This window comes from Lactuca virosa, chromosome 3, assembly GCF_052849685.1.
Source record: "Lactuca virosa cultivar CGN04683 chromosome 3, Lactuca_virosa_CGN04683_v6, whole genome shotgun sequence".
Taxonomy (NCBI): Eukaryota; Viridiplantae; Streptophyta; class Magnoliopsida; order Asterales; family Asteraceae; genus Lactuca; species Lactuca virosa.
In genome coordinates, this window is record NC_136428.1 from 382,040,065 (window position 1) to 382,052,907 (window position 12,843).

Here is a 12,843-nt window from a genome sequence, read left to right on the forward strand (position 1 = left end):
TATTATTGAACTCACTAAGCGTCACCGCTTACCCCTCTCAGTGTTTAACAATTGCAGGAAATAAGTAACCAGTATGGTTATATACTGTCGGAAGATGTAGAATAGTTTTTACTATTACTTTTGTATTTCAGTTTATGTTTGTGTAAAATTACAATATCCTGGGTAGTTATGTAAAATATTAAAACATAGTCGGTTTGTATCCAATCTTTTGTAATCACTTTATCAATGTAAGATATAGTTTTATAAATATGCATGTAGCATGTTTTGGAGTAACAATTGTCAAGTATGAAAGTTTGGGCCTTTCAGAAATACAAAAGTTTAGAAAGGGGTTCTTTCAATCATGGTATCAGAGAGGTGGTTTAGGTGAACTAAATTCCACGGATTGGTATTTAGACTTAAATCGTCAGAAGTTCAATATATGAACAGATTCATTAGGAGTATATGGATACAAACCATAGGAAAGACTTAAGTAAAGTATTAGGTAATAATAAATCCTAATATTCTAAAATACTATATTACTCCAAATTTTCAGAAGAATGGCTGAACAGGAAGGTAGCCATACCCCTGAGGTGGGTGGAGGTCCTCAACCTGGTGAAGTAAATACTTTAGTATCTCCTCGTGAGGAGCGACTATTGGGTAAACTTACTGGTATTATTCGGCAGACTTTCGAAGAACACAAAAAGAATGGTGATAAAGGAAAAGAGAAAGCCACTGGAGAATCTTCAAAGGGGAGGTGAAGCGTCCCTCGTTCAAAGATTTCAAGAGTAGTGGTGCTACGGAGTTTTCAGGTGTTCTTAATCCCATTGTTGTTCTTACTTGGATCCAGAACACAGAGAAAGTGTTTCGTATTTCTCATGTGGATAATGAAGACAAGGCTAATTATGCTTCTGCTATGCTCGTCGGAGAAGCCTTGGTCTGGTGGGAAGCAACATATGAAGCTCTCAACGAGTATGACCAGGAGAATTTATCCTGGGAGATGTTCAAAACTCGTTTGCTAGAGAAGTATTGTCCTCTAGACATGAGGAGGAGATTAGAGAAAGAGTTTCTTGAGCTTAAGCAAGAAGGAATGACCGTGAATAAGTATGAAACTCAATTCAATCAAAGAGCACGGTTTGCCGCAAAGTATATCCCAACTGAAGACGATAAAATTCAGTTATTCTTGGATGGACTGCGGTATGAGATCCGCGATTTCGTAGCTAATCGGGATGTTTTGTCCTTTGACAAAGCTGTTGAGTATGCTTGAAAGCGTGAGCATGACTTAGAGATACGTGGCGCCACTTTTTCTGTTCCAAAGCATCCACGTATCTATCAAACTGTTCCTGTTTCCTCTATTCCACCAGCTCGATCTGTTCAATCTGATTCTAATACAAGAGAGCAATCTCAGAGCGCCGTTTGTGGTCGCGATAGATCACAATCTTTGTGACAACCGTCAAATTCTAGTCAATTCAAAGTCAAATAAAGTCAACAAGTCAAACCGGTCAACTCAACTAACCCTTGTATACTAGGGTTTACGTTATGTAATTATTGTACAACTCACTATTTTAATAAGAAGTCATCACTTGGAAAGTTCGTATGTTTAGGATTCTTGAACCCTAATCGGGGTAAGTGATGTAGCAAAACGATAAAACACTATTGCATACCCTTCGGGGGTGTGTAAGATCCTTAAACATGGCTTAACGGGGTTTACGGACCTTGCGTTACAAAGCGAAACACTCAAAAAGGTCACAAAAGAAGTCTCTCCCAATCTCTTTCACTCTATCTCTCTCTATTAAAAATCTCTCCCAAATCTCTCTCAAAACTTCCTTTAACTTTTTATAATCATTCGGGTCACCCTGACCCTAAACCGGGTCAAAAACCGCTCGAAACGGAAAGATTTCTTGAAAAATAGCCTTAAAGAACCGAAACCTTCCCTTAAGGGGCGAAGCCTCTCGGACCAAACTATGAAGGACCGAAACCGAACTGCTGAACCGAAGTGGCTTGAACCGAACCCGAAGCCTGCTGAGGACCGAACCCTCCGAACCGAACCCGAACCCCTCCCTTCGGACCGAACCTCCCCACTTTGCTTTCGGTCTATTTCGGTCCATTTTGCCTTCGGGCTATTTCGCTCCTACTCACCTTCGGTCCATGGCTGTAAGTCCCCAATCTTCTTGTGTATCAATCAGATCCGTTTCATGGTGCGGAATCCCAATCAAACGGATGATGTCAGATCAAATAGAAGAGAGGGAGAAGAAGAATAATATGAATCTCAATGTATTAATGAATAGAATGATGATCCTGTACATGAGATTCACACACACTAACACACAATTGTTCTTCTCTCTAGTTTCTCTCTCTAGAACACCTTAGAATACACACACTTAAGCTCCTCTAGTGTTCATCACTCTACTCCTCACCCCTTACACCTATATTTATACATAAGAAACATGGGCTTGGTGAACATGGACAGTGAATGGGTTTACGGTCGTAAATGGGTTTACGGCCGTAAACACCCATTGGGCCGTAAACAGGGTTTACGACCGTAAACCTGTTTACGGCCGTAAACACCGAGCTGTTTACGGTCCTAGACATAAAAATACATTTTCCTAGAAAAGCAAAGTATAAACCATATTTTTGACCCAACAATCTCCCCCTTGGTTTATAGCTTTCTTTTCTTTTCTTAATTGACCCAACAAGCTCCCCCTAAAAAGTAGCTGACTTTTCTTGATAATCTTCATTGGGAGCTTGGCTTCAGCTTTAATCTTCAAATTCTTCACGACTTCAAGATGAACATGATGAATCTTCAATAATTGACTTCATCTTGAGCAGTTGGGCATTTCTTCAAGATTTGACATTGAACGTTCGTTGGGTGAGGAGGCTTGACGTACTGATTCTTGAAAGATAATGCTTTCAGTTTGAGAATCTTCAGAGAGAACATCAGAGAGAACTAATCTTCTGGATCACTTCAGCAGGTACAAGATAGTAGCAGACTGATTGAGGAGGCTTCAATGCAATCCGTCACATAATCTTCAATTTCAGCTTCACCTTGCTTCTGGGGTTGAAAGATTGAATATTGAAAGAATAATCTTCATTTCTTGCTCCTTCGAATGAGAATTCTTCGATGCTCACGGATGAAGCCTTGGCTCAGAAATCTTCGACAGAAACTCCATGAGTTTCATCTTCACCTGAAATCACTTTTCAAAACAAAACAAAACTAAAAGAAAATTTAGCACACAATATTTTTGGGTTTTTCATATTTTCTGAAAAAGAAATAAAACAGAAATAACACTATTTTTAGATTTTTAATTTTCTGATTTTTGTTTGGTATTTAAAATTTTTAATTCTCCCCTAATATTTAAATTAGAAGAAACTATGAACAAATTTAACAAAAATAAAATGATATCTAACTTTAAGAGTGATTTGGGATCAAAGTTTTTAAACAGCCTTTATCCGTTTATCAGTACCTCTCCCTTCATGAATAGATCTGGTCAATCGCCGGTATTGTGGTCCACTTAAACACGAGAGATTGTGACAAAATTAGGACATAGTACAAGTGACAAGACAATGTGATCCTAAGTTCCTAGATAATATTCCTTAAGGACCATTCAGCTGACGACGACCAAAGATATTGTTGTCCACCTAAATTGAGCAGCGAGTTCTACAGACAACCTAGTGATTGTTCAATTTTAAATGTACTAGAACATGTTTCCCGCTTCCTGACATACCCCAATAATCAGGAACTTCCAAAGTACTCCTTACTTTAGGTGAGCAGACAATTATTATGAGAGAAGTCAGATTTAGAATGCATATGCTGTACACCCAGGTCGGATCTCTTCCAATCTCGCAGAGGGTGAAATATATGACTAACCAGATTTAGAGGGATTGAGAAGTAGAATGGTGCATATACTGTGTACCAGGTCGGATGTATTTCAATCATGCAAAGGAGACAGCATATGACTAACAGACAGGAAGAATTGCATAGATAGAAGATGCATAGAAATAGAATTGCATATGTTGCAGTCCAGGTCGAATGTATTTCAATCACGCAGAGGAGACAACATATGACTAACAGAAAGAAAGCAAGAAAATAATTTCCTACAGACCTACTTTATCGGAATTCCCCAGTCGCCCCATCAATACCGGAATTAAGGACAAGGTCCGTACATCGAGGAAGAGTTAAACCACAGTTCTAGATACGGATTACTTTAATGTGACCGGTGGATTATCATGTATATCTCCCTGCTCAACCTATCTGAGCGTCGTATTGTCAGACTAAATGGATCTATCTAGGTCAAGATTTTTCAAGTCTCTAGATTCCTTAAGTTCATTAATGCCTAGTCAAGTCCATTTTAATCTCTCGTGCCTACCAGCGCATCGAACACAGAGCCTAGACAATTCAGATTCAGTCCATTACACAGATTCAAATTGTCTGTTATCACATGATTATATCACTTCCCAAAACATCTCCCTCAAGCACATTTCATTAACACCATATTTTTGATTTTCTGATTTTTTTTAATGTTTTTGGATTTTTTTTTAAAAACTTTCTAATTTTTTGTTTTGTTTTTATTTCTCCCCCTAAATTTGTGCATAGGAGAGAAACGAAAGTAAATGCGCAAATTTAAACTATCCTAAAACAAAAATTAGTCTTTAAAGCGAATCAGCTTACAAAAAACTCATGAGTATAAAGAAGAAAACTCAAACCGTAAGTCACCGATTGAATTTGCATCCAGAAGGTCTGAGAACAGCACGTGTAATCTCAGAACAGATCCAAAAATTCTTCACATCGTTAAGCACTAACCCCATGAGTGATCCCTTCCTTTCTTCCCTTCCTGCAAAGGACACATACTCTCAAACAATGTTCTGAATGTTGTACAGTTGAGAGATGCCTCCTATCATGTGCCTGGAACAGCCACTACCAACAAACCGAAGTCTGATGATATGCCTCCATAGCTGCTCCGACACAGAGCGGGATTAGTTGGTCTTTGGAACCCAGTCCATTTTGAAACTGGGTCGACCTTTGTCATCCTTGCATAGTACTCTCTCCCATGACATGTCCTGCTTATCACAAACAGAAGATGTAGAAATATTAGAATCGTTAGAAGATTTGGGAGAGTGAGCCTTTGGAACCCATTTGTAGTTGGGTTTAACCCATTTCTTTTTCGATCTGATGGGTGGCTCGGTACTTGATTTTGAACTTGATGTCGGCCGTTGAGATGACTTTGACCTAACCGGTCTTTGTTTCACTGGAGCATCTCTTGGATTGGGCTTCTTGGCCAACATTCCCTTCTTGTCCTTGGGAGTTAGATTCCTGGCCTTGTGGGTTTGATTCTTGGCCTTCTGCGCGTTCCAGTTATCATGGTCTGAACGTGACCTTGAGGGGTTTCTTTTGAAGTATCTCCCTCTTGGCGCGTTTTGCCATCCATGTGCGTAGTAGGGAACGTATGCGCGATTTGGACAGTTTCGGGCAATGTGACCAGGTGTTCCACAGTGAAAGCATGTCTTTTTCTTCACTGTGAAGTTGTTTCTTCCTGCCCCTGGTGGCGTATCTTTGCCTTGTTTCTTATTGTTCCCACAAGCACAATTGCAGGAGGCACTCTGTTTCACTGGAATTGGTGGTCTGTATTTCTCAACAGCAGGTTGATCAGAAGCAGTTGAGTTCGAAGCAACATATTCAGAGCTCAAGGAGATGTTGGTTTGTTCAGTGGTGTTCTCCTTGTTCTCATCTTCTGCTACTTTACCCGCATATGAAGTAGATGTGCTAGAAACAGGAACATCAGTATTTTCAAACAAATAATCAAATATGTCAAAAAAATTTAACTCAACATGATCCGATGCAAAAGCATCAAAGGCATCACAAGATGTATCATCAACTTTAATATCAGAAACAGAAGGTTGTTCATTGGAAACAGAAACATCAGGTTCAAGCTCAGTTTTGTTATCAGAAACAAATCCTTCAACTTTGTGCTTTGACTGATCTAAGGATTGATCTGCAGGGGAAGTAGAAATGTTAGTACTTTCAACATTAATAAATCTGCCTGAAACGAAACCAGACGGCTTTCCATAAACCATAAATGGTTCGTTGGCAATCTCATCCTTGGATAGGGGTTGATACTGATATGTATGATTATAAGGAGGAGGTACAATATCATATCCTAAGCCCTTTTGTTGGTTTCGTTTGAACTGCATGCAGTGATCAATCATGTTGGCAACTACCTCGCTTGATCCATCAAATTTCTAAAATCAAAATTTGCAGTTTCAAATTGTCTTTTCAATGTATCAAGCTCGGTAATTAACTCATCATTTTGTCTCTTAACATAATCATAAAGCTCACATTTTTCACTGTATTCTGTCTGAATTCTTTTAAAATCTTTTATTTTTGTCTCTAACTGGGCCTTAAGGGGTTTCTGTCCTTTCCTGAGTTGATATCCTTCATATCTCAGGTCCTCAACTTCTCTTTTTAATAAATCAATTTGTTCCAGAAGAAATTTAATCGTAGTTTCACAAGATTGAGAACATGAAACTTTATTGACTGGAACGTTTGAAGAACTCATTATTTTTTTTTAAAAAAATATGCCCTTTGACTAAAAACTCAAAAGTCAACCTCAAAAGTCAAATTTAAAAAGTCAAACTCAAAAGTCAAACTTGAAAAGTCAAACCGAAAAGCTAAATTTGAAAATTTAAAAGTGAAACGAGAAAGTCAAAGTTTAAAGTCAAAGGTCAAACTTTAAAGTCAAGGTCAAAATTTTAAGTAAAAAGTCAAAAATTAAAGTCAAAAATTAAAAACTAAAGTTTTTGGATGAAAATGGAATTTTAAAATAAAAGAAATTGAATTTTGGGGTTAAAAGTGACAAAATTTCGAAACTGGATGCGACAGGGAGTGTTTATGAATTAAATTGCGAAGGTTTGTAGCATGTGATATGTTGGTTCAACTGGTAAGGCGGAGGGCTGATGAAGTAGAGGTCGCAGGTTCGATCCCCGGCACCCCCGAAATCCGTTTCAATTTTTGAAGTCCGAAGGCGAGGCTGTTGCGATGCGAGGGCGCTGGTCCGAAGTGCGAAGGCGAGGACCTGGTGCGAGGATGCTGATGCGAAGCTTGCTGCTGCTGAGCCGGCTACCCTAGCCATTCAGCGAGCCGAATTCCAAGCCGCGACCGTAAACCGCCGACCGTAAACTCCGGCGACCGTAAACACGTTTACGGCCGTAAACTCTGGCGACCGTAAACCGCCGACCGTAAACTCCGGCGACCGTAAACACGTTTACGACCGTTTTTCACCATTTTTGCTCCAAAACTCGATCAAAAACTCGTTTTTATGAAAAACGCGAAGAACAAACCCCCCATAATTTTCAAAAATCTATCCAAAAACGCAAGAATCTTTCCAAAATAAGATCAAATCGGCTCCAGATCTGACAAAAATTACTCATACAATCCAAGCTCTGATACTAATTGTAAGTCCCCAATCTGCTTGTGTATCAATTAGATGCGTTTGATGGTGCGGAATCCCAATCAAACGGATGATGTTAGATCAAATAGAAGAGAGGGAGAAGAAGAATAATATGAATCTCAATGTATTAATGAATAGAATGATGATCCTTTACATGAGATTCACACACACTAACACACACATGTTCTTCTCTCTAGTTTCTCTCTCTAGAACACCTTAGAATACACACACTTAAGCTCCTCTAGTGTTCATCACTCTACTCCTCACCCCTTACACCTATATTTATACATAAGAAACATGGGCTTGGTGAACATGGACAGTGAATGGGTTTACGGTCGTAAATGGGTTTACGGCCGTAAACACCCATTGGTTCGTAAACAGGGTTTACGGCCGTAAACACCGAGCTGTTTACGGTCCTAGACATAAAAATACATTTTCCTAGAAAAGCAAAGTATAAACCATATTTTTGACCCAACAATGGCAGCAGGGACCGAACCTCCGACCCACATCCGAGAAGCTTCGCTGTAAGGCCCATTTCACCCGGTTTTCGACCATGACTTCGTTTTAGGCCCGTTTTTCATGATTTTAACGCGGGATTTTCACCCAAACTTATATTTTGACATATAAGACCCCATATTTCCATAATCTAATCACATTTTGAGGGTAATCATTATCTAAGATTAAAAATATAGTGGGTAAGATATTTAGGTGGAGTGTTGACTTATCCTTTGGGCAATGACACAAGTTACCTCCCATACCCACTCTATGACCATCCCCAGTCACTATTCCACCATACCTGGTCATTCCATTGTTCTGTTCCCACTCTTTCCAGCCAAGCACCTTGATCCAAGGATAGAAAAATCCTTATCTCTCCTCCCATTTCACTCACACTCCACCAAGAAGCAAAAACTCATTCTCTCTCACTATCCCTCTCTAATCTCGAAAAGTCAAGGCTGATCACAAGTTCGTCATCTACTCCTAGTAAGTAATATCACTCCTCACATGATTATTTCTCTTTCTTTCTACTTAAATCATGGATATCTTACACAAACATCATCATATTTGTGTTAGATCTTCGAATCTTCAACCATCTTCTAAAGTGTTCTTGAGTTGAACACTTCCTTTCTTCATCATCCATCTACTGAAACCACACAAGGTGAGTTCATACCCCTATCGTTTCATGTTTTTCTTAAGTTTTAATGGGGGGGGGGGGGAATACAAGTTAAAACACCAAGAACACAACTAAACTCATCCAACAGCTTTCATCAGAAAAGTTTAACTCCATTCACGGACTATTTGGTCAACTTAAATATTTTAGTTTTCAAAACTGTAGTTCAGGTTCATACCTTTAAAATGACTACTTGCACATCTCCATACGATTTTTCTACAATTTATGGTGATTTTTACAAAACTACCTATCATTTCAAGAACAAATCCGGACCAGTCTGTGAATATGGACATTTTCACACAAGTTGGAGGTCACTAAAAATCATAATAAAATTTATGAAGATACTAGACACATTTTCCAAACTCTCAGAATTTACGGATTCTGATTTGGACCTTTGATGATTTTTCTATAAATCTTCTAAGAACAGGAATAGAAATGTTAACCCCAGAAAAATGTTATCAATTTCATTTACACCTTGTAACTTGTTGAGCAAGGTGTGTATCATTATGTGAATATATGTTATTACATTATATGTCATTTTGTCTTGGTATATAGACATACATCAGAAAACAAATGAATTTTTACCTTCATAAGTATGGTAATTAATTAATTGTTATAAACAAAGTTTACATCCATTGTATACAAACATTTGGTAAACTAGGACAAGTATAGTTTATGTTCACTACCATTACCATTGTTGTGATAAACTATAATAGGTGTAGTTTATGATTCATTTACACAACAAACTCATTACTAAAGGTTTCACTTATACAAAGATGGTTTTCATTACACTACACGTAAATCCGTTAATGACTAAATTGTGAGACATTCGCTTCATGTTACTCTTCAAGCAATACACTTAAGTCATGTGTTGTAACCAGAGTCTCTTGTAGGGAGAGCGTGATAGTTGTATATAGATCTATATTGGGATTGACACCCCACACCTTGCTGTTAGCTACAGTGGGACCTCGAGGTCTACGGGTGACAAATGTCATAACATTTCCGACGCCTGAAGAACGTCGTTTCAGGCCAACTAGGTCATAGCATGGTTATAATAACTCACATAAAGTATTAACAACTCATAGGATTTACGGGGATTTCATTAAATCAAACGAGTTTATGTCAATTTAAACTTGCATTGTTTTACTATAAGTATGGAAATTACTTGTACATTTTGGTCTTTGGATTTAAGGCTGCAATTCACACTTTAAGGAAAATATTGGATTTTTCTGGAACAAACATTACTTTTAAAAAGGAAAGGTTTTCATCACTACATTCAAAAGCTTATGAACTCACCAACTTAATTGTTGACACTCTTTCAAAACTACTTGTATTCTCAGGAAATCAATAAACAGGTAAACAAGTGCTTTTGAGGATGGGACGTTAAGGCGTCAAACATTTCATTTTTGTCAACATAATGTAATTGATTTGGAAACATGTAAACTTATACTATGGTGTAACTTTTTCAATTATATTTATGTTGGTTGTGTTTACTTTGATCACTATTGCAATTGTTGTTATGATACTATACATGAAGTCCTCCACCCCCGGACGTTTCCGCCATCCTTGGTTTGGGGGTGTGACAGATTGGTATCAGAGCATGGTTTATAGTGAACTAAGTATATCAAACCACATAAGATATACAAACTATAAACACATTTGGGACTAAAAGTCTCTGATTAAACATTTCAAACGACTATATTTTTAGAAAATAAATAGTTTCTTGTTAAAAGTATAAATACCTACATACATGCTCGCATAGTGTCATAACTAGGAAAAACATAAAGTAAAAGAAGAGGAGTTGTACTCTATGAGTATACCTTGGTATGTGTAATCAAGTCTGGGAGGGATATAGCCTGATCAACAATATCTGTCCGAGAAATGACTTGCATATACTGGGGGATAGTCATAGTGGGCAACAAATCTAACAACCTAACATTACCCTACAAGGAATACTCTAAGAACCAAATCTAAACACTTAAAATACTATAGGAGTATTTTATGTTGCTATAGCGCAATGTTATTAGATCTGTTATATGCTTCTTACACCCCTATTCTCGCACAGACGTCATGTCAGGATTCCACTTGCCGGGAGACCCGTACTTTCCCAATCAGGAAAATGCCGGCTGGATTGCAGAAGAACACGAAGCATTGATCGAAGAAGATCCCGAAGAGGATCCCGAAGAAGAACCCGAAGAGGATCCCGAGGAGGGCCCAGAAGAAGAAGAAGAGGAGGAAGAGGAAGAAGAAGAAGGAGATGAAGACATTGAAGTACAAATGGATGAAGACGAAAGCGAAGAGGAACCGGAGGTCATCAACCCTCCATACATAGCCAGGGTTCCCGCAAACCGGTTCGACCACATCGGACCCATACCCCGATGGGCAACCATGATCGAAGGGTGGAGTCTCCGTCAGCGACAACGGTCACCATACGAAGACCAACGAGGTTACTATGACCTCAGCCATGGGGGACCGGCTGATAGAGCACTTCCAGTTATGACCCAACAGATAATGATCATCGACAATCATAGTAGGATGACGACGGATCGAATTCGGGAGCTGGGTGCCACCATAGAATCTACCACTACTCGCACCAAAGACCTGGAGAGGGACTCCTACTTCAGGGATCAACTCATCCAGGACCTTCTCGCCGCTCGGGCAGAGGCAAGGGAGTATCGGGAAAGACACTTGGCTCTCGAAGAAAGAGTGGTCTCAGCCGAGCGTAGATTGGCAGAACTACAAGACGCATCAACATCGTCCCAAGCTCCACCAGGGACGGATCGTCTTGAGTAGGACTCATTACTACTCACACATCTTCGTAGAGTAGGTTTATGAGTATGCGTTGGTGCTACTCTTTTTTGCATGTAGGTCGACCCTGCGATTAAGTGATTACACTATTCAAAGGGGCTTTTGTGATGCCAAAATTATCCTTTACATTGATGTAATGTAGACCCCTATGAGGTCAATTTTTCCCAAAACAATATGTACTAAAAGTCTATCAATGAAATTGGCATGCATTTTATTTCATTGGATGTTTGGCATGAGATCTCACAACTTGAAATTACAAACAATTTACAACTGATAACTCTAAGATTCTTAAGGTGTACCTCGAAGTTATGTGTAATTAAGAAATGATCGACCTAGAAATGGTGAGTCCGCCTTAGGACCTGTTCCTTGTTTGGTTGTGGACATAGGACATACTCATTAGGTTCAACAGTTTATTAAAAATTTTAATTACACGCAACTGGGGCACGTCAAGCGAATCTTAGGAGTGGGTCAGACATGGAACAGAACACAAGATTTCGATTGAGTCACCACTACTAAATTCATAAGTTTATTTGTATAGACTTTTATTATGAATTACTTGCAAATACAATAAAGTCGGGACATAATACGAATGAGATAGCTCAAATAGCACCCGACTCGTTATTAGTATTGAAGTCTTACCGACTTTTCGTCTTTAAAACTTATGACAGAACTATGCTGCCAAAGAAAAAGTCCAGACCTTCCGGCAGCGCAGCACCACCTCCTCCACCACCTCCTCCTCCGCCGCCTCCACAGTTCGATCCCGCGATGTTCCAGGCTGCAGTAACAGCAGCCGTGGCGGCCGCTAGTTCACAAATCGGCACAAATGGCACTGGTGGTTCAGGATCTGGTGCTACACCCTCTAATCATGGAGACAGTACGGGGCGTACAAAGGAATGCTCCTACAAGGATTTCACCAATGGCAAACCCGATTTCTGCAATTGAAGCGGGGGCGTCATCACACTAATGCAATGGTTCGAAAGGACCGAAGCAGTCTTCGAAGTGTGTGCTTGCCCCGAAGTGAGCAAGGTCAAGTATGCAGCTTTCACTTTCACCGGCAGGGCCCTCACTTGGTGGAACGGCCGAGTTAAGTCACTCACTCTCGCAGTGGCTAACTCCATAAGCTGGGAAGACTTGAAAATTTTGATGATGAAGGAGTACTGCCCGAGAGGCGAGGTGCAAAAGCTTGAGCAAGAACTCTGGAACCTCAAGATGTCGGGATCTGACCTTGAAACTTATACCACCCGATTCAATGACCTAGCGCTCCTTTGCCCAGCAATGGTCACTCCAGAAGAGAAGAGGGTGGAGCGATACCTCTGGGGAATGTCTCCCCAAATCCAAAGTAGTGTGCTGGCCTCAAGGCCAACTACTTTCGACAGTGCCAAGGAATTGGCACAACAACTCATTGACCATCGGGCCAGCCATAGTACTATGACCACCACCTATGAC